Genomic DNA, 23,577 nt, shown 5'->3' on the forward strand with positions numbered 1-23,577 from the left:
TGTCATCAGCGAATCGTATCATTGATACCTTTCACCTAGTATTTTAATTCCACTCCTGAACCTTTCTTTTATTTCCATCGTTGCTTCCTCGATGTACAGAATGAAGAGTAGGGGTGAAAGGCTACAGCCTTGTCTTACACCCTTCTTAATACGAGCACTTCGTTCTTGATTGTCCACTCTTATTATTCCCTCTTGGTTGTTGTACATATTGTATATGACCCGTCTCTCCCTATAGCTTACCCCTACTTTTCTCAGAATGTCGAACAGCTTGGACCATTTTATATTATCGAACGCTTTTTCCAGGTCGACAAATCCAATGAAAGTGTCTTGATTTTTCTTTAGCCTTGCTTCCATTATTAGCCGTAACGTCAGAATTGCCTCTCTCGTCCCTTTACTTTTCCTAAAGCCAAACTGATCGTCACCTAGCGTTTTCTCAATTTTCTTTTCCATTCTTCTGTATATTATTCTTGTAAGCAACTTCGATGCATGAGCTGTTAAGCTGATTGTGCGATAATTCTCGCACTTGTCAGCTCTTGCCGTCTTCGGAATTGTGTGGATGATGCTTTTCCGAAAGTCAGATGGTATGTCGCCAGACTCATATATTCTACACACCAACGTGAATAGTCGTTTTGTTGCCACTTCCCCCAATGATTTTAGAAATTCTGATGGAATGTTATCTATCCCTTCTGCCTTATTTGACCGTAAGTCCTTCAAAGCTCTTTTAAATTCCGATTCTAATACTGGATCCCCTATCTCTTCTAAATCGACTCCTGTTTCTTCTTCTATCACATCAGACAAATCTTCACCCTCATAGAGGCTTTCAATGTATTCTTTCCACCTATCTGCTCTCTCCTCTGCATTCAACAGTGGAATTCCCGTTGCACTCTTAATGTTACCACCGTTGCTTTTACTGTCACCAAAGGTTGTTTTGACTTTCCTGTATGCTGAGTCTGTCCTTCCGGCAATCATATCTTTTTCGATGTCTTCACATTTTTCCTGCAGCCATTTCGTCTTAGCTTCCCTGCACTTCCTATTTATTTCATTCCTCAGCGACTTGTATTTCTGTATTCCTGATTTTCCCGGAACATGTTTGTACTTCCTCCTTTCATCAATCAACTGAAGTATTTCTTCTGTTACCCATGGTTTCTTCGCAGCTACCTTCTTCGTACCTATGTTTTCCTTCCCAACTTCTGTGATGGCCCTCTTTAGAGATGTCCATTCCTCTTCAACTGTACTGCCTACTGCGCTATTCCTTATTGCTGTATCGATTGCGTTAGAGAACTTCAAACGTATCTCGTCATTCCTTAGTACTTCCGTATCCCACTTCTTTGCGTATTGATTCTTCGTGACTAATGTCTTGAACTTCAGCCTACTCTTCATCACTACTATATTGTGATCTGCGTCTATATGTGCTTCTGAGTACCCCTTACAGTCCAGTATCTGATTTCGGAATCTGTGTCTGACCATGATGTAATCTAATTGAAATCCTCCCGTATCTCCCTGCCTTTTCCAAGTATACCTCCTCCTCTTGTGATTCTTGAACAGGGTATTCGCTATTACTAGCTTAAACTTGTTACAGAACTCAATTAGTCTTTCTCCTCTTTCATTCCTCGTCCCATGCCCATATTCTCCTGTAACCTTTTCTTCTACTCCTTCCCCTACAACTGCATTCCAGTCGCCCATGACTATTAGATTTACGTCCCCCTTTACATACTGCATTACCCTTTCAATATCCTCATACACTTTCTCTATCTGTTCATCTTCAGCTTACCTTAATAGTGTTCAAAAGTCGTAATATATACATACACACACACACACACACACACACACACACACACCACACACACACACACACACACACACACATATATATATATATATATATATATATATATATATATATATATATATATATATATATCAGTTCATGGTATTACCTGTCTGCATGTCAAGAGTCAGCATTATCTTTCTGTTGGAAGGACAACACTACTTCTTCAAGACTGCATGGAAATCCACTACTTCCGTGTGCATTTTCTTTTACTGCTCAGAATTCGTGCATAAAATTGTAATTAATAGTGTGATGAATGATCAGGACTGTGTTAATGGACTGTGAGAAAATCTTTCCTTTTGACCAACAGTATATCAATAAGTGTGTGCTTTCGATTTCTTTGTTATTGTAATTATGAAAACTTTTTTCAAATCTGCATTGGCCACTGCCCAAAACGACTTGTAAAATTTTTTGTGGGGAGCATGGAGGCTATGTAAGTCGGCTGTTTAGGTTTTTATGTTGGTAACGGCACCTAGCGCTCTGTATGAAAATCACTGGCAGTGCAGTGTGCAGTCTGTGGCTGGTTGGCATTGTTGGAATAGTCGCTATACTAGTGTTGGGCAGTTGGAGGTGTGCCACAAGCAGTGGTGGATGTGGGGAGAGAGATGGCAGAATTTTAAGAGCAGACGATCTGGACGTGTGTCCGCCAGAAAGAGTAAATTTGTAATACTGGATATCTTGAACTGATATATATATATATATATATATAGATATTATGACTTTTGAACACTATTAAGGTAAATACATTGCTTGTTCTCTATCAAAATCTTTCATTTGCTAACTATGCCTATCAGTAATTAGTGCCTTCAGTAGCTAGAATCTTTTATTTAGCTGGCAGTATTAGCGCACGCTGTATTACAGTAGTTCGAGTAACGAAGATTTTTGTGAGGTAAGTGATTCGTGAAAGGTATAGGTTATTGTTAGTCAGGACCTTGCTTTTGTAGGGATTTTTGAAAGTCAGATTGCGTTGCGCTAAAAATAATGTGTGTCAGTTTAAGCACAGTCCTTTATAATTTTTCTAATGGGACGTTTCAGTTTCATTATAAAAGTATTTTCTTTCTTAGCTCTCGCTACGCAAATAAAATTGCTTGAAGTAAACTATTAACTTCCAGCTGAGCAATGTTCAGCCACCATTATTTATAAGTATTTTTTTTACTTAAACTACTCTTACTTTTAAATTTATACTGTTGTTGTTACATGTTTTTGTATTCCTTTCTAGGGGATGTTTTATAAACGTGTGTGCAGTCATTTTCAAAGTGATTTGGAATACTTTAGTGTTTGATAAGGTCTCGCATGGATCGCAATGTCTGCCATTAGTTTCTCGCCATAGAGAAATACAATTAAAATTGATTTTTCTCTGTTGGTCTAAGATTCGCGGCGAACGCAGATTGAATATGACAGCCGTCAAACCAGGCAAGTTGCGTTTACATCGTATTTAGAGTCATGTTACCATACTTTAATGAGAAATAACTTGGTTGTTGATGATTACAGGGATAAGTGAACGGATGTACAGTGCAATCTTGTAGTGTTCACAGGTTTAGTGACAGAATTGTGCGTGATTTAAATGATTTAGTGACTAGGTTGAACCACATTCTCCACATCCACACAATTCGGAGGTAAAGCGAGTTCTTCTGGGTCAAAATAATCAGACATCAATGCGGTTAGGTTATTACTAACAAAATCTCGCGTAGATACAGGGTCTATAATGTCGTGAAATACAACTCAGAGAACAGTTTTCTCCAAACACACAGGAATTTTATCCAATAACGCCACTTCTCCAGTACAAGAGAATGCGGCATTGGTCTATGACAGCGTTTAGTTAACCGTGGACGCCACACGAACATGAAGAAGATCCCAGCAGATGGGGGGGGGGGGGGGGGGGGCGAAACCAGGAATGTACAGAACAACATGACGCCGCGTGACAACATGTAAGATCTTATCTTCACGGAAGCCAGGAGACCTACATAAAATACTAATTGTACAATAAGAAAATCAGTCAGTCACTATATCCAAGATCAAATGTTACTTTTTCCAAAACAATGAAATAAGTGTTACCTATTAGGGCACTGAATGAAAATAGCTTGTCAAGATAAATGGTCGAGGTTCGCATAGGTAACCTGTAGTTTTTCGAAAAACAGCCATCACCCATTCGAAACGTGTGCTGCGTGCTTTTCTGTCCTCGTGACGTAATACCACTTTACTCACCTCTCTCTAACTAAAACATGATGGAGCCAAGAGATGTTTTATGCCTGATGTAGATAAAAAAAGAATGGTGTTTAGAAACAGCTTACAGGATGCCCCGCCCACCCTAAGTAGAAGGTCAGCTATTCAGCTATGTGTTATCCCTCCTGGAAACCACACTGACAGAGGTCAAAAGATACCGAGATTCGAGAACCCAGCATAATTCACCACCGTGTCAAGCTGTTTGCAGGGCACGTGGGTGAGGTCAATTAGTCAGTAGCTGTCGATGAATTTTAAATTTTATTTACTATCTCACCAAATACAGTTCAACACATGGGACATGTTGCCAGCATCTGATATCACCCTTGCACGACGCGCCAAGATTGTAATACAGTGCTTTCGTGTCCTGGGTGCTGATGGCTGATGACGTGCAAGTACAGATCTGTGTGGGTGGTTTTTGTGGTGTCACCGCCAGACACCACACTTGCTAGGTGGTAACATTTAAATCGGCCGCGGTCCGGTAGAATACGTCGGACCCGCGTGTCGCCACTGTCAGTGATCGCAGACCGAGCGCCACCACACGGCAGGTCTAGAGAGACGTACTAGCACTCGCCCCAGTTGTACAGCCGACGTTGCTAGGAAAGGTTCACTGAGAATTACGCTCTCGTTTGCCGAGACGATAGTTAGCCTAGCCTTCAGCTAAGTCAATTGCTACGACCTAGCAAGGCGCCATTTATCCTTTGCTATGTATCTAATGAAGCATGTACAGTAACAAGACCAATGTTCACCAATTGTGGATTAAAGTTTAAGTATTCCAGCAGCTACGTACTTTTCTTTGTAGCATTCATTACGTATACTGTTTCAGACCTCACGCCAGCCTGCGTGAGCTTATAGCGTGCATTTCGGCTTCCTCAAACAACACGGTGTTGGCACTTCTGCCGACACTTCAACTAGCACTCGCCCCATTTGTACAGCCGACGTTCATAGCAACAGTTCACTGACAAATACGCTCTCATTTGCCGAGACGATAGTTAGCATAGCCTTCAGCTACATTTGCTACGACCTAGCAAGGCGCCATAGCTTTGATAATTATTATATGAAGCATGTATCATCAAGAGCGATGTTCTACAAATGTGGATTAAAGTTAAGTATTCCAGAAGCTACGTACTTTTCTTTATAGCATTCATTGCGTATCCTGCTTCAGACCTCACGCCTGCCTGCGTGAGTTTAAGCGCGTGCCTTTCGGCTTCCTCTCATTGTGTCTAGGCTGTCTTTTCTAGACACAACAGTTTTCGTACCGACGACGGAGCCAAGGAACAAATTTCGTTTGCATCGGGAGATGGCGTTTTTTCTTCCTCCATGGTGAACTGGATGTTACTGTTAGCGCTGTTCAAATGTTCCAAGAGCTCGTCGTCCGTGCAGCCAAACGACGAGCATTTCGTCAACGTATCGATTTAAGCAACTACGCTTTAATGGCACCACGTTTGGGGCAATATCCTCGAAATCCTCCAAGAAGAGCTTTCCAACAGCTGGAGCTAACGGGCTTCACATAGCAGTGCCGTCCGTCTGACCGCAATACTGGTCGTTGTACAGAAAATAAGAAGACGTAAGAGTGTGCGTAAATAGCTCTACCATGTCATTTACAAAGAACAAGGATATTATGTCTAGAGGGTCTTTGATAGGCACATGCGTATACAACACTACCGAGTCAACACTGACCTTAATGTCACACTCATTAAATCGAATATGGTTAACGCGGCTAAGTTTTTAATACAGTGTTCACCGTGTCCCATCTGTTGAGCGAGGAGATTAGCCAAGTACTTCGCCAGCTTGTATGTTGGTGAGCCAGTGTGGATTCAGTGAGACGGGATGGCGATCCATTCTTCTGAATCTTCGGTAAAGTGTAAGCTATAGGTAGTCTAGGGGCCTAAGGGAGGAGATGATTGACCAAACTGTCTTTCACCGAAAAGCGCTTGAGAAAATCAAATGTCTTTCTTATTATTCTCGATTTTGGGTCGCATGGCAGCTCACAGTAAGTACCTTCGACCAGTAGCGTGCAAATCTTCGTATCGTAGGCCGCATATTCCATAATTACGTCTACATTGCCCTTGTCAGCAGGAAGCATCTCAATGCTTACTCACTGCGTAGTGTACGCAGGCCATTGAGGTCAGCCCTGATCACGATAGGTGCTGGGAGCTTTACTTTCCTGGGAATACGGCTCGTTTCGCCCCATATTTCATCCACTGTTTGACTTGGAAGCTTGCGGAATCTTTCGACATCACTTATTATTTCAAAGATAGGAGTGATCCACGGCGAAGGTACGAAGTTAAGTCCTTCCTAAGAGCCGACATTGCACCCGTCAGCTTGATGACTGTCTGTTCTGAAGATCTGTGTCCACACCATGTTATCGATGGAAAGGCGTCTGAACTTTCCTTTCCGTTTCTCTGTAGTTCGTTTCTGTGATTAATTTTGATGGGAAACCATAGGCGCGTCGACCCAATCCCACTGAAAAGCTGAGAGCGTCCACGATAGTTGCTGATGCAAGGCCATAGGAGCATGTCCACTTGCATCCAACTGTCGCCTAGTGTTATGTACCCTTTCTGACACAACGAAATATCTTCCTGGAAGTGAGGGTGTTCCATGTGATGGGATACCTTAGCCAATCGTACAGCAGACTTCTCGTCACAGCAACGCAGTAGGAAGATTAACGAACTGAATAAATTAGTCTTCAATGTGAGTGACGCGGTCGAGGTATTTATGCACATTCCTATGTCTTCTTACTTTGAGTAAAACGGCCATTATCAAGAGCAGACGGATGGCGTTGCAATAGAAACCTCATTAGTTCCAGCTGTTGCAAACCTCTTCAAGGGGAATTTCGAGGATATTGCATTAGACACGGCGTCATTCAACCCTAGTTGTTTCTTTCGATACATTCGTCATTTGTCCCCACAGATGTGAGAAGCATGACATGTTCATCCAATATCTCAAAGCGTTAACAGTAACATTCAGATCACCATGGTGGTGGAAAAAGGCGATGCATTGCGTAAATCGAAGTTCGTGGAGATTTGGAGAGATCAGAGCTTACAGGCGGGCTTACCAACAATCGCCTTTTTCTCAAAACATTCACGACTGGAACAGGTAAAGGGGTGAAGAATCAGTGAGTGACAATAGTACACAAAGTACCCTCTGCCACAGACCTTATGGTGGCCTTCGGAGTATCGCTGTTGGTGCAGACACACAAATACCTTGATGTGTGTGGAGATGTTAACAGCCGGAGAGGCAGCTGAAGCAAAAGAGAACTCCCTTGGACGACAAATTAGTCATTCAATTAGAAGGTGCCTAAAAGTATACAAGTAATAAAGCTTTGATAGGCGTTCTAAAGGCGCGAAATGGAGGAGACTCTCACGGATCCTCGTCGAGGGAAGAACGTAGGTCCAGCGTAGTGCGGATTTTGAGTGTTAACGGCAGTTCTGCTGCTCTGTCTATGATGACGTAGCCCTCAACGTGGTTTTTAATCTTTGTTTCTTCCTATTTACGACTACATCCTTCACAAATCATGAAACAATATAACCTGCTCTCTGTCACTACCGCATGGATCAATCAATTTAAAGGTAATAGAATTATTCATGTCTTGAGTTAAAACAGGCGAGCGTTACGTGTGTCACAGCAATACTCTGATTGGGTAGTAGCAAACTACGGAAGTGAAAACAAGGCAAACACCAGTTTCCGCTTGGTTTACTAAAATCATATCGAAAATTGTTTAAAACTAAATAATCAGCTATTGTTGAAACAATACTAAGATCTCTGTCAATTTAACAACACAGCAAACTGCGTGCTGAATACTCTTAAAATCAGAAACCAACAGACTCGAAAATTTTTACATGTGTGTTATTTATTTCCCTTCGTCGTTTCCTACGGTCTGACAGAAAGCTACAGCACCCTAGAAATAATGAGCAAAGTGGAGGCCAGCCGCTGCGATTAGCAATTCCAGGAATGTGCCCGCCGCGTGGCAGTCAGCGCAGGTAACGGGATTACGACAAGAGATAAGGGCGCGGCATTCATAGTGCGTGGCGCAAACACGCCTGCAGCTGCCAAGCGTCAAAACAAAGCACGACAGTACATGACGTTCGCCTAATGATAAGATGAGATCTGAGAGTAGACGTGAACGAAAGCAGCGTCACAATTTTCTAAAGGGAAGCACGGTAAATTCTGGCAGCGTGACTGCGGAACACACAAACTGAATAATAAACGATACCCGGCAGACACTGCATAAACATAAGAGAGATGTTAGACGCACCATTGCCTCGCTTTGGTTCCTGTAAGTTCCGTCGCTCGACGGCCGCGACTTCCAAAGAAACAGCGAGGCGCCTTCAGGGGGAGTGGCGGTGAGGTGGGCGCGGCCGGCTTGCTCACGCACGACAACTCTACTACTTTGTCTGCCGGCACGCTCCACGTCTCTTGCACTTTTTTTCCATGCAATTGAACTAAAGAATTTTGCAGAGTGAAGCTTGTGCTTACGTTTTGCTCTCAATCATACAGCTACTACCAGACCGTTCCAAGATACATACGATGAGAATAACGGATAATTTTCTACATTGCTTAGAGACACTTAGACGAAGGTTCTAATGAGTCATCATCAAAATAAGTTCCTAAACCAACAGACCAAAAGAAACCGACAATTATTAGTGAACTTTAAAGTGAGGTGTGTCCATTCTTAACCTTTATGACTGCTAGAACTCTGCTGCGCTCACTTCAGTGAGGTGTCTAAATGTTTGTGGATCAATGGCAGCCCATTTTTCCTCTAGAGCCGAAACCAGAGTATGCAATGATGTGGAGAGAAGTCGGCGTTCTAACTCATGCCAAAAAAGTTCCATTATATTCAGCCTGGGACTGAGCAGTTCACTCCATGTCAGGAATGCTGTGGTGGCAGGGTCCATTCTCATGCAGACACAAATAACAATAGTATCAAAACTCTTACGCTACTTTTAGCAGTGCCGCATGCAATAAAGAAGAACAAAAAAATCATGAAAAACGCCCCTATTCCGTAATACGACCTGCTCCTTACTTGTTCGCACTGCACATGATGGGAGATGACATTCTCTAAGTGTTCGCCAGACCCAAATACTCCCATCTGATTGCAAAAGGGCATAGCACGATACTCCACTCCAATTCGCTAGCTTCTAGTCATTCACTGACCAGTGACGTGGTGTTGTGTTGGGGCTTATGGGCGCTCAACATCGAGGTCATCAGCGCCCTGACACACAGTAAAAGGAACAAATGTGGACAGACCTAATAAATCTGAAGCACTCACTCAAAGAAATCAGGAATAGAAGGAATATGCTGCACAAGAAAGTAAAACCTAAGGAAAGGGGAAACATAGCAACAAGAATGCCACAGGAAATTGTCATTGGCTGGCCACTTACATAAAATATTGGTGAGCTTGTCACACAATGAACAAGTTAAAATCCTCTACCCTAAAGTCTGTGTGAAAACATTTGACATGGCACAGAACTTTAAAACTTTAACCACATTGGTCCGAGTGATGCCTAACAGAGATGGCATGTCCGCCGGCCAGTCAGCCGCGGCCCGCTGGTCAGAAAATAAAACGCAATCCACTAAAACGTGGCGCACAGTGACCTGGACGCCGCAAGCACCACATATTGGAGGGTCCTCTCGCCGGAGCAGGAAGCCATGCATCATAGGGCTGTTGCCTATTCGAAGCCGCGTGAGGAGAACCTCGTCCCGTCGATGGAGCTGAAAGGAAGTACACCACACACGCGTTGTGGGCTTGACTATACGGAGCTTACTGTCAGTCACTTCCAGCCACTCATCCTCCCACCGACGCACGACTCGTGAGCACAACAGCGAGGTGAGTGCGTGCAAGGGGATAGCACACTGAGATACTTGTGGATCGAGACACGCCTCGTTGGTTGCGAGATCTGCCGTTTCATTCCCAGCAAAGCCGACATGCCCCGGAACCCAGCAGAAAGCTACAACCTTCCCCAGCCGCTGTAGTCGGAGGAGGGCATCCTGGATGGTCTGGACTATTTTGTCTGCTGGATACAAACGTTGCAATGAGTGAATCGGAACAGACAAGAAATTTAGGAGAGGAAGAAAGCCTCATCTGCTCCAGTGCCCGCAAGATCGCAGACAATTCTGTATCAAAGACAGTAAAAGTCTGAGGCAGTCGGACCTTGAGGACACGATCCGGAAAAACAACTGAGCAACCAACGGAATCCCCTTGTTTCGATCCATCCGTAAAAACAGCTACATAGTCGTGGTGTTCAGATAAAATGGGAGAAAATGCTGCATTAAAAACGGTGGCAGGAGTGCAATCTCTCTTGTACTCCAATAAATCTAAAATCACTCTAGGCCTCTTCAGTAACCAGGGTGGCAGACGGTTAAAACCCAGGATTTGGGGTTGTACAGACTCCACACCGAGTGACTCTAGCACTCGTTGCACACGGATCCCAAATGGCAACGTAGCCCGGAGACGGCGGGAAAAAAGGCGGTGTAGAGGTGGATGGGCAACAAGATGGTGAGCAGGCGAGCTGGGAGCTGCAAGAAACTTACATGCCTGGTGCACCAGCAGGAGCTGCCGCCGGATGGTAAGTGGCGGTTTCCAGCCTCAGCACAGAGGCTGGATACGGGACTGGTCTGATAAGCACCCGTGTCCAGTCGAATCCCAGCATGGTGAACAGCGTCAAGGATCTGCAAATGAGACGGCCTTGCTGACCCATATACTGTGCACCCAAAGTCCAGCCGTGAACGCACAAAAGCGCGATAAAACTGAAGGAGACGCGCCCCGTCCGCTCCCCAAGATCTGTGGCTGAGGCACTTGAGGATGTTCAGTGCCTTCAGAGTTCTGGCTTTCAAGTCACGTAGGTGTGGCAGCCATGACAACCTGGAGTCAAAAATTAGGCCCAGAAAACGCACTGTGTCTCTAAAATGTAGGACAGTATCCCCCATATGCAAGGCAGGCAAAGTAAAAAGACGACGAGAAAGATTAAAATGAACACAAATACACTTATCGGAAGAAAACCGAAACCCGTCTTTGCAGCCCACTCCTCTAACCGCCGCACTGTTAGCTGCAACTGACGGCTCACGGTTGCAACAATGGAGGAGGAACAGAAAACAGAAAAATCGTCCACAAACAAGGAGCACTGTACTGGACTCCTCACTGTAGACGTTATACTGTTGATGGCTATGGCAAAGAGGGTAACGCTTAAAACACTGCCCAGGGGGACACCTTCTCTTGCTCAAAGCGATCAGACAGTGTGTTACCAACGCGGGTCCGAAAAAAACCGCTGAGACAGGAAAGACAGAATGAAAATGGGGAGGCGGCCATGAAACCCCATTGATGCAGTTGTGCAAGAATACAGTGTCTCCAAGTAGTATCATATGCCTTACTGATATCAAAGAAGATACCGATACAGTGATGCTGACGGAGGAAAGCCTGCTGAATAGCCGCCTCCAGGATGGTCAGGTTGTCAACCGTGGACCGAAATTTTCGGAATCCACACTGAAAGCGGCTAAGGAGCTGTCTGGACTGTAACAGCCAGACCAGACGACGGTTAACCATCCGTTCCAGGGTCTTTCCGACACAGTTTGTCAAGGCGATACTACGATAACTACTGGTTTGAGGAGAGGGATGAGGTTTGTCTCCCTCCACGACGTAGGGAACACTCCTGTCTGCCATATGAGATGAAAACATTCAAGGAGGATTTCCTTTGACGCCGCTGGCAGATGTCGCAGCATGGAGTACCGGATGCGGTCGTAACCTGGTGCAGTGTCAGAAGTCTCATTGAGTGCCGATTCAAGTTCCTACATGGAGAAAGGGGAGTTGTAGGCCTGAGAACTATTCGACCGAAAGTCCAAGTTCGCTCTTTCGACAGTCGCACGGTAGCGACGAAACGCTGGATCCTGAGTTGCAGTGGCAGTACTTTGTGCAAAATGCTCTGCCAGCGTCTGAGCAATAGCTCTGGGTGTCGTTTGGAAGCATCCCTGGTTCAGGACTTCAGCTATTGGTGAACGGCTGCGTTTACCGGAAATCCTCCAGATGGCTTCCCATACTTTTGTGGAAAAAGTGGAACGGTTGATGGAGTCCTGCCATGACCTTTTCTTGCTCTCTTTAATGACACGGCGTGCCCTGGCTCTCGCGATTCGAAAGTCGGTGAGATTGGCCGCTGTTGGGCGGCATTTAAATCTTTGAAGAGCCGCACGCCTGTCCCGGATGACTGAACGGCACTCCTCTGTCCACCAAGGCACAAGGCGCCGCTTAAGAGGGGCAGAAGACCGTCGTATGGACAGGTCAGCAACATGATGGATCACAAGTGTGATGTGGTCCACCCATTCCTGTACGCTGTTGCGGCGTTCAAAGACAGCCAACCGAGTGAATAGTGGCCAGTTTGCTCTGCCAGTCATCCACGATGGCGGCCTCTGCTCCAGCAATACACCATCCAGGAGCTGAATGCGGATGGGGAAGTGATCGATGGAATGAAGGTCGTCAATGACCTCCCAGTGAACAGAGTTGGTGAGGGTTGGAGAGCAGAAAGATAGGTCAATGGCTGAGAATGACCCAGTAGCAGTAGTGAAATGATTCGGAGTACCTGTGTTGAGGATGCACAACACTTGAGATGTTAGGAGGCTCTCCAAAATTCGACCTCGAGCGCAAAGAGAAGTGGAGCCCCACAGGACATGATGGGCATTGAAGTCTCCCAGGAGGAGAAATGGACGGGGGAGTTGGTCGATAAGATCTGTGAGAGCCTCTAAGTTCACTGCATCCAGAGGGGGTAAATAAAGGGAGCAAACGGTAAGCCTCCGACCGGAATAAATTGCAACTGCAACTGCTTGCAGGTCAGTATCCAGGGGGAGAGCAGAGGAGTGGTGGTCATTATTGACAAACACGGCGACTCCACCTTTGACCCTATCTCCAGTCAGGTCATCTTTGCGATATAACGTATAGCCCCTTAGTACAGGAGCATCAGAAGGTTTGAAATGTGTTTCCTGTAGACACAAGCACAGGGGACGTTGCCGTGCTAGGAGGTTAAGTTCCTCCACATGTGCCCGGAATCCATTCATGTTCCATTGTATAATGGGAGCCATCTATCAGGGTGGGAGTACCTTCATTCTCACTTTCTGTCGAGGAGGAGAGCCCACAACAGGTGGAGGCTCAGCTTTGGGGCGAGATGATTGCCCCAATCTGACATCAACCTCCATCGCCTCTGAAGAGGAGTCGAGAGAGACGTCAGAGAGAATGACATCAACATCAGCAGACTGTATAACTTCAGTTTCCTTCAGTGAGCGAGTCTTTACCTTTGGCTTTGGTTTAGATTTTCTGGCCTGAGGTGGCATTGGAGCCAAAAACTCAGAAGCAGTAGGGGGTGTAGAAGCGCTGCTCAGTGCACAAGACTGGACCCGGGAAGGGGCAGGAAGTTCCATGATGTCAGCTACCACGGCCTGGTCAGAAGGCCGGGAAGTGTGTGGGGGGGGGGGGGGGGGGGAGCAGCAGGCTTCACAGGAACGGCAGCACCACAAGTACATTGATGTACATTGACAAACGCAGGTGCTAGTGCTGACAGTAGCAACCTTCGTTTGTGCAGCGGCATCGGTTTTCAAGACTGGCTGTTTCAGAACGGAAGAAAAGGAGGCAGCGAACGTGGGCGGCTGCATGGACTTGTAGATTTTCTTTGCCTCGCCATACGGGATGCGTTTAGTGGTTTTAAGTTCCTGGATCTTCCGTTCCTCAAGGAAAACTCTGCATTAGTTGACACACTTGGGAGGAGAGGAGCAACCAACTCCCTCATGGGCGGCTTTACCACATTTCCCGCAAGTGGCTTCCCCTTTAAACCCGAGAGTAGTGTGGCCAAAGTGTTGGCATTTAAAACACCGCATGGGGTTAAGGTAATAAGGCCGTACACCGAGACGTAGGAAACCTGCCTTCACTTGCTCTGGCAATTTGGTGCCGTTAAACGTAAGGATAAATGAGGCAGATTTCATGAGGGCACCATCCACCCGTTTCATAACGTGTTGCACGTCGACAATTCCTTCCCAGGACCATTCAGTTCGTCTTGGGGAATGTCAACGAGATCTCTGCAAGTCACAACACCCTTGCTGTAGTTCAAGGTGTTGTGAAATTCAGTCTCTATCGCAAACTCCCCAAGAAATTGTGCCTTCTGAAGATTCTGGACTTGCTGGAAGCTAGATGTTTCAACCAGCAAGGTGCCATTTCGCAAGCGCTTTACAGACTTTAACGTGCCAGCAATACCTTCTAAGCCCTTCTGTATATAAAATGGCGAAACTTTTTCAAAACTCCATCTTTTCTTTTAAGTATGAGAAACACATTCTGTGAAGCAGCAGGCGTTCTATTACTATTACCTGAGTCAGGAGGACTGGCTACACGAGCCCTCTTGTTAGATTGGGTGTTAGAACCTACCAGCGGCCCACCCTTTCCGCTGGGAAGAGGAGAAGAAAAGTTCGAGGGTTCCATCTCGGTCCCACGAGCAGCTAGGGAACTAGAAGCCCACCTAGACAGAGCCCCGCGTGCCTAGGTAAGCCTTATACAACTGAGGTGCGGCAGGTTCCCCAGAGGTTGCCCGCTAATGACTGTTCCACCTCAACAGCCATGCATCTCATCAGCATGCAGCACACCTTGAGATTGAGGGGTTGTTTATAGAGGTTTATTCCATCCTCGCGATCCGGGCGGTGAAGCCAAGATCCCCATTCCCTGAGACACACAACGTCCCACCGCCGCGCCGCACGGTGGTCGCTGAAGTATGCCCAGAGCTTACGGTGACAGGGGACTGGCGGCGCTTACCAGTCCCCAGCTCAGGAACCCAGGGGTCGCCAAGCCCGTACCCAGCAAATAAATGGTGAGCCCCTGGAGGCCACTGACCAGTGACATCGTTCTTTACATCATCTCAAGTGTTGCCTAACACTGACTACACAAATACGTGTTTATGAGGAGCTGCTCGACCGCTGTAGTCCGTTCTGGCTCATTTCCCGCACACAGTCAATGTGGCAGGTAGACTGCTGGTAGCATTTTCAAAGGCAGGAATGATTCTTTCCGCTAATGTTTTACAACTACCCTCCGCAGTGGCCGATGGTCCCTGGCCGTCAGTTTACGAGGTCTAGGTGGTCTTGGTTCAAAAATGGCTCTGAGCACTATGGGACTTAACTTCTGAGGTCATCAGTCCCCTGGAACTTAGAACTATTTAATCCTAATAACCTAAAGACATTACATACATCCATGCCAGAGGCAGCATTCGAACCTGCGACTGTAGCGGTTGCATGGTTCCAGACTGTAGCGCCTAGAACCGTTCGGCCACTCCGGCTGACTGGTCTTGGTTTTGCTGTGATTGTTCCTTTTGTTACTACTACACAGTCACATCGCCAACAATCGACTTGGGCAGTTTTACAAGATTTGAAATGTCCTTGGTGGATTTGTTAGTCAGGTGACAGTCAACTACTATTCCACGTTAGAAGTCATTGGCCTCTCCCAAACGATCCATCCGTTGTTACTGCCTCTCCACTACTAACACAATACTCCGTGTCTCCTTTTATAGTCGCAGGTCCGGCTCAGATGACATCAGGTGCTGAATTTCGTATTACGTAGGAGTGTCCGCATGCTTTTGATTAGACACTGTATTTCCTTGTTCAACGAAATCTGTTCTTTTTTTTTTGCCTCTGAGCTCAGACTTGTATCATCCCAAACAATATTTCAGATTTGTTAAACGCCAAAGCACTGCGTAATTCTTCCCATTTGCATCTCCAGCCCGAAACTAAACCAGCATTTCGCCTAATCAATGTTTACTTGTTATATGACCCACGTAACGTCATCTACCATTGGAAGTGTTGTTGTAAGCGAAATTTAATGTAGTCTCTATGCTGAATAAAGTAACGATATTTAACACATGTACAAGACACGTTTCCGAAGACATGACGGAAGACTTAGCTGACTGCAGAATGTCGACAGTTGCTGGAATGAACAATACAACTGAGTTCCTTTCAAACCTGTCAGTTAAACGTAACTATGAAGTCAGAGATCGTCAAATAACAGTGAGGAGCCCCACTAATGGCAATTTGTGTCTACGACATTCATTCGTATGTTCTGCAGTCGATGAGGTTACCTGCAGCTTTCTAACTTACTGATGAATGAACAGGGAAAAAACTGTATGCGCAAATGACTCTGTCTGACAAGAAAAATAAAGCACACTACGGGTTGACAGGGTATCTGACGTTATTTCAGTGATTAGAAAATCGAACTTGGTAGAATGAGACCACTTACCAGTATAAAGTTGCACCGTCTCTGATCTGGATTCACGTACTGAGTGAGTTGGGAAGGATGTCATAAAGCTGTAGTATCCTCTCCTAAGGCAAACTCCTGCGGAAAGCTGGGACACGACTGTTGCAACTGGCCCTTGATATCTGCGATACTGGTAATGGGATTGAGTTGACGCCCGAGCTGGCCCCGCACATTTTTTATCGACAGTAGATCTTATGGGCTACTTTAGCAAGAAGCAGGCAGTTCACAGGGACTGGTTCCATGTGTTGGGGAGCATTGTCCAGTTGAAACGTAGCACTACGATACTGTCACATGAGAGGCAACACTTGAGGACGCAGGATGTCCGTGACACACCTTTCTGTCGGCAGAATTCACTCTGACATCACCAGTTGTGATCCGAGGCCACACCCGAATTCTCCCCCCCCCCCCCCCCCCACCACGGCGCCAGTAGCAACACCGCTATGCCTCTACGAAACACAGGAAGAACGGGAGCTCTCCCATGGCCGCCGTCGTACTCACTGACGGTGGTCATCCACCGGAGAGACGCACCACGATTCATCGCTGAACACAGTGCGACGCTTCTCGGCGTCACGGTTCTACTCTAAACACGGCTGTTCCTGTTGTTAACAGTGACCTACGCCTGCGACGCTAATTCCTTAATCCGGCTTCCGCTAGTCTCCGACCAATGGTGCGCTATGACACAGTTGGTGGCAGGGTATCTGTCACCTCATCTTGGATGGCAGACGGAGATGCAAATGGGTTACGACGTGTTTGGCGCTCTTCACTTGTGGTGGTCCGACGTGGTCAATCTGAAGTTCGAGGACGGGCATGTCAATCTTCAGGTTCCGATGTAGTCGAAAGTAGTGCCTTTACCACAACCGAATAGACAAAAAATCTGGATAGTGCACGATTCGACCAGCCGCCACAGTGAGGCTCCTTTCAAACTACGTGAGGCTCCAGCAACGCCACCTCATACTAGTATGCGGCCTCTCTGTCTCCTGCACAGTGATCACTCAACATCTGATGCTGTTCGCCCCCCTTCTGTACCTTACCAGGCCTGGTAACCACACTACATACGGACAACATTAATGCCCTCTCTGGAGGCCATTCTACTTGTCACGGGGAAGTTACGTACTCTCCGACACTGGCAGGCAACGTACATATTATGAATCCCAGTATTCCCCAAGACTTGTTTAGCAAAGCAGCGAATGCATACGTAAAGAAAACAGTAAAATTGCTCAAGGGAGAGTGAGTCATGAGGACTTTACTTCCTCGTTCGTTTCGTTTCCCTTGCCTTCGTCCCGATGCATAGTGCCCCAGGAGGCAAAAGTAATCCCATTATGAACAAGAATGTAACATCCAAGCTTAACGAATATTCTAACTTCATTAACATGTAAATTGCCAGATTGAGGAATCAGGAACATTTAGTGCCAAAAACGGAATGACGATCACATTATTTTAATGATAATGCGTATGGAAGCAGATATCTTACAAAAGAAATGGCTCTGAGCACTATGGGACTTAACATCAATGGTCATCAGTCCCCTAGAACTTAAATCTACTTAAACCTAACTAACCTAAGGACATCACACAACACCCAGCCATCACGAGGCAGAGAAAATCCCTGACCCCGCCGGGAATCGAACCCGGGAACCCGGGCGTGGGAAGCGAGAACGCTACCGCACGACCACGAGATGCGTTCTAGATATCTTACACCTAACTTTTAGTAAGACTTGAAGTTTTCCACTCAATGGTGGAATACGGTGCGCACATTACTGCGATCTTAATTAGTACGGAAAATAAATTGCGTTATGTAGTTACTAAATATGTTTATTATGCTGATCTACATGGAAGAATTGTAGGTTTATTTCCAATGAGAAAAATCATTTGTAGTTGTAGAAGTAACTTATACACTGTACTTAAGAATATGTTTAATTACAAGTGTAGATGCTCATTTTGAATACAAGCCTAATAAGTAAAATCCACTATAAACAATATTGTAAAACGTTTCATCTCATGTTTAATGTTAGCCTAAAGTTTTTGTAACTGCACATTAAGATAAGTTAAAAAAATGTTCAAGTACGGTTCTTGCTGAATTACAAATGTTTTTTTATTCATTTAAAATGAGGAAATAATGCTCTGCAAAAATACTAGTTGTGCCGTGGAACTTCTCCTTCTCACACATCTACTTCCTGTGCTACTTTCAAGGAAGGGCACGCACTGGTGATCGGCTGGAGACACTACCGAGCAACGTGACATCGTCTCAGGTACTAAAGAGCTTCACTAAAATTCCCCATCCGGTCATCAACATCTAGTTTTTCTGAACTTTTGCCGAATCTAAATACCGCACACGCATGGAAAAGATTACCTGCCCCAAGAGTATCCGCGCATGTGTTGTGTCTGTCTTGTCCTCGTCGTCGGCGACGTAATGTCCCTGACCTTCGGTCATTCTTCGGGTCCAGGTACCGGGAGGGTGGGGAGGCGCCTCACGTGATGACGTGGCATTACGAGCTGCTGGATTCCCAAACAATTCCTCGTTATCTCGCGCGTTCCATCCCCTCCACCGCTGCCACCAACCCCTCCCCTTCCAGTACCATTACGAGTCACAGCTACAGCGGCTGAGCCTGTAGACAGTGGTCCAGTTACTGGGGTGACACGGAGTGAACCAGTGTTCGGTTGACCGTGCGTCACTTAGTATCGTTGGAGATGAATCCCCAGTCTACTCCGCACGGAGAATCGGAGGAGGAGTTATCGGAGGAGGGTTCGTCGACAGAAGGACAGGCGACACCTGCTCCGAGCTCCGACATCATGGTTTTCGAAGTAAGTGAGCAGCGCGCTGTCTGGTATTCCTTACACTTTGGTGCCCAATGAGAAATGTAGAGCGCAGATTTCGCATTCGGTTCGTTACGTCAGTAACAAAAATGAAATTGTCTATGTGATTTAGATGTTAGCAATAATCTCGCAATTAATTTGACGTCGCCTCTCCTACCATTTCTTTTTGTCCTCAGGTTTTTCTTCGTAATAGTATTGACAGTTTCGCCACAAGCCACGTAATAGATTACTTCACATTTACACTACTTTTACTGCCTTTAGAGTGAAAAACGAACTGCACAAATGTTAAAGTTTCTATCTATTGCTAACATGTGGCACACATTTTGAACGGCGTCATTTGCGTGTTGTCCCATCCGTTTAGTCTGGAACAGTACTTAGTGTTTCTTCAAACCGCCAGGTACCCTAATGCGCAGATTCGTTGCATCCTTTGCTGGCGTTAATGTTGGCCATCTTGTAACTCATTGACAGAAAGCAGTATCAAAATGGAATATTTAAGTGTTCTTTTGTATTCTGTAGTCTGTGTGTGTAATGTAAACAGTCTTCCCTTCTTCTCTTTTGCTACTTTTGAACATACTGCTGATAGTAAAGTTTAACATATCAGTAGCATTGCATTAGATGTGATGCTCGAAATAGCGTAATGCACGCCATTAGTTAAACAAATGCGAACGCACTTCTCAGACCGCATCTAGTCGGTTCGTTTCATGACTATTCAGAAGTATAGTTTCAGAAAGCAAAAACGAGAAATTATTCTCAACGTAGCGATATGAGCATTGGCAACCTTTGGAACAATTTCTCTTTCTCTATTGTTTGTTTTCGTAATGTTATTTAAAGTGTGATCATAAAACTTATAAAAGCTTCATTCGCATTTACATTAATTTTGCTAAATTCTCGCTGCAAAACGGACCCCGTAATTGTTACGGTTCCTGTCTATTTTTGGATAATGGAACACTTTTTGCATTGCGGTCAATACTATTTGTACTTTGCTCCACCTGTTTAGTGCGGAAGAGTAGTTAGTGTGTGTCTTGCTGATAGGGGAATCTGATAATGAGAACGTGCGTACGCTTCCAGTATTTACGAACACGTGCACAAATGCTCTGTTTGCTTCACGCGTTCATTTACGGTATTCTGGATAAGTATTTCTTTTTGCCTATTCCGAGACTTGTAGAAAGATCATTTTACGTTCACGTTGTGTCTTGGTTTCAGAACCATTCTATGAATGACTCATCATTACATTACGCACATCTACAAGTCAGTCTCAGAACATAGCGCCTGGTTCACAAATCTGCCGCCTACACAGCTGTCTCATATTCAGCAGCGCAGCTCCTGTTCTTAACTTCACTGCGGTACTGTAGAATTTCAAAGGTCGGTGGATAGTTGTTCAAACAAGTATGTTATTTCACTGTAGGCAGCGGACTTGAGTGAGATGCAACGGTGCTCGAAGGGAACAGAAAAGCTGGAGGGGACATGTAATTTAATTGCACTTCCAGGCAGTACTTTTGCTGCTCTCAAGTTTTGCTTGGCACAATCTAGTGATTAATTTCGCCCTGAATGGTGTTTCGACACGTCCCAGCATTTTCCTTTAATTCTCTGGAACAAGTCGGCACTGGATGTTTAAAATAGTACGCTTGTATTACATTGCAAAGTACTTATAATTTACATATCGGTATCCTTAGTGTCGACTGTCTTTTGGTTACGCCTGCAAGCAACCTCAGAGATCTCCAGTATAACTGAAACAATATGAGCTCCGTTCCGAAGTTGTGATGGGTAAATAACGTCTTTTGTCTGCGACTGTTCATTGTAAATCCAAATTCGTAACTTTTGGCTTTTATGGCCTGGGTGGGGGGCGAGGTTTGTTTCGTTGAAGACGTGCGTTTCGGCACCTAAGCCTTTAGAAATTAAGTACATGTAAAATTTGCTGTTTTTTTTTTTTAACGAACCTGTCAAATATTTTATGATAAAAACAGCACTTGAGATAATGATACGTTAATGGGTGAGTACTCTATAAATTCTAACATTCTAATTTAAACACTGACATTAACCGATTTTCAGTCGGCACCTCATTTGCTGTACATGATATCTTACATCATTCAAAGGCATGTCTTATGTTTACAAGAATCATTTCACGAAAGATTTAACAGTTTGGTATCATTTTGTTCCAAGTTTTGTTCGGTAATCATAAAATAAAGAATATCTAAATATCGATCGGTCTTCCATTATTGTTAAGAGTGTACAAAGCAAGAAAAAAGAAAAAAAATATGCCGTAATTTGATGTTTTTTGACACATCATTTACATAGCTAGTCTTCCTTTGCAGATCTAGAACTCATGCTAGCAAATTTGATACACCAATTGTCCATTTCCCACTCTTGATTTCTCTATTAAAATTCGGACAAAAATCCATTATGCATATTCTAGCGAGCCTTATTTTCGTTCCACTCAAACACTTGACCAATAAAAAAAATGGCGAAGTGCCAGTAAGACTAGTTGTGTGAGGATTTCATATAGACTCAATTATGTATGTAGATAGTTCATCCATCCAGGGAATCGAACGACGATACCAGTCCCGGAATTTTCAAGACTTTTGAGAATGTTTTAATTTTATTGACCTTTAGATTAACTTCTCATGGTTGGTATTCACAGTCCTATAATATTTCTTAAAAGACATTATAGTCGCCGTTGACTGTAAAAAATATTTATTATTACGAATGCAATTTCGGCCTTATGGCCGTTTTCAAGTAACACTGCAAAAGTTACATTGTTAGAATACAACACTATCTGACATGAGTACATGTCGTTGTCAAAATTCAGCCTTTTGACTGTGAGAGCCCCACAAGATCCGATTCCGATGAACACGACACTTATTACATCGTAATATACTGTTAAATATGTAGTGAACTGTCAATGTTACCATCGTTCTAATAATCTATTACACACACAAGCTCAGGTGCACTGACAATATGTGGAGCTATGCTATTGAAGGATCTTGAAAATTAGTGAAGAAATTAGAGATGGAGTAGAATTTCAGCAGAGGAAACAATGGTGGAGAAATTAAACAGCAGTGGTCAATTATTAGGCACTATCTCGTTATTTGTTTGAAACGATTTTCGGCAATAAAGCAACATAGATTCCCACGCTCCACATATCTGAATTTAGCGCCCACTCGCACATTATCGTGTTTGTGTTTGCGTACGCAATAACACTTATGAATAAGCTTTATCGTGCTAAATCCTTGTTAAATAATCGTCTACTGGAGGTGTCAACAATTACATTATAGTAACTCCGAAATCCCTGCCACAGGGATACACCTTTTCAGGATGTTCCAGTGTAAATGGTTATTACAAACCATAAGCGCAGCGTTAAATGTATGTTACATAGCACTACGGACTACAGAAGTGTGGTTCGGTCACAGTGAGCAGGCGTATACTGTATGTAGGAATGACCAAGTGCTACACCATGTACAGTGTCCAATGTTGTTACCACCAGTAATCTTTCAACAACTCTCGTATATTATCCTATGTTTTCCATCTGTTTTGAAAGCTACAGCTACCACACAGTACTTAGTATGAACGGAACTGAAATAGGTCAGTCGTCTTCTTAAGGAAACGCCAATGTTTAATTTATCTTGAATAATATCTGTGCATGCATTTTTCAAATCCACTGATGAGTGTTGTTAGGTAACTAATAATTCTGTTACAATTTTCAGGTTATCTGTGTGCTCTCACTGACGAAAATTCACGAGAAGACACGATGCTGTAACCAGGATCCACGGTAAGTGAGAACCTCAATTCGTTGAATCGCGTTACTTGTTTACCTGATGTTTAGTATGTGTGTATCGGTTTTAGAGAATTAAACATTGTGGTGTAAAATGGGACTGACTTGCCACAATGTGTCTGCATAAATTACAAGCACTCAGTGTATTATTAGATATTACGTAGTAAAGAGAAAGACTTACTGTAGTTTTAAACTGATTTCGCTTCTATACTCTACTGGGTGAGCAGTTTCTTCTGTAAAGCTCTTCTCCCTTTTCCAAGTGCGATGTTAAGTCTATAACATACATATTTTTGGAATTTTTTTACTTCCTATCCATTTACAAGTTGACATTATTGATTCTAAAGTTCTAAACTAACGTAAATACGATGACATGAAAATGTTAAGCTCGTTCTTAAGACAGGAATTATTACTGATGATAAATGGCTCCCAAATTTATCGTAGTTTATCAATAATTCGAATAATTATCTGGTACTGGAAACTGCCACAGTCTGCGCTTACAGCTAAATGTGCACACTGTACAGTTAGTTGAACGCACGTCTGTGTCCTCTTTGCCGGCCGGTGTGGCGGTGCGGTTCTAGGCGCTTCAGTCTGGAACCGCGTGACCGCTACGTTCGCAGGTTCGAATCCTGCCTCGGGCATGGATGTGTGTGATGTCCTTAGGTTAGGTCGGTTTAATTGGTTCTA

The sequence above is a fragment of the Schistocerca piceifrons genome, chromosome 1 (assembly GCF_021461385.2).
Source record: "Schistocerca piceifrons isolate TAMUIC-IGC-003096 chromosome 1, iqSchPice1.1, whole genome shotgun sequence".
Taxonomy (NCBI): domain Eukaryota; kingdom Metazoa; phylum Arthropoda; class Insecta; order Orthoptera; family Acrididae; genus Schistocerca; species Schistocerca piceifrons.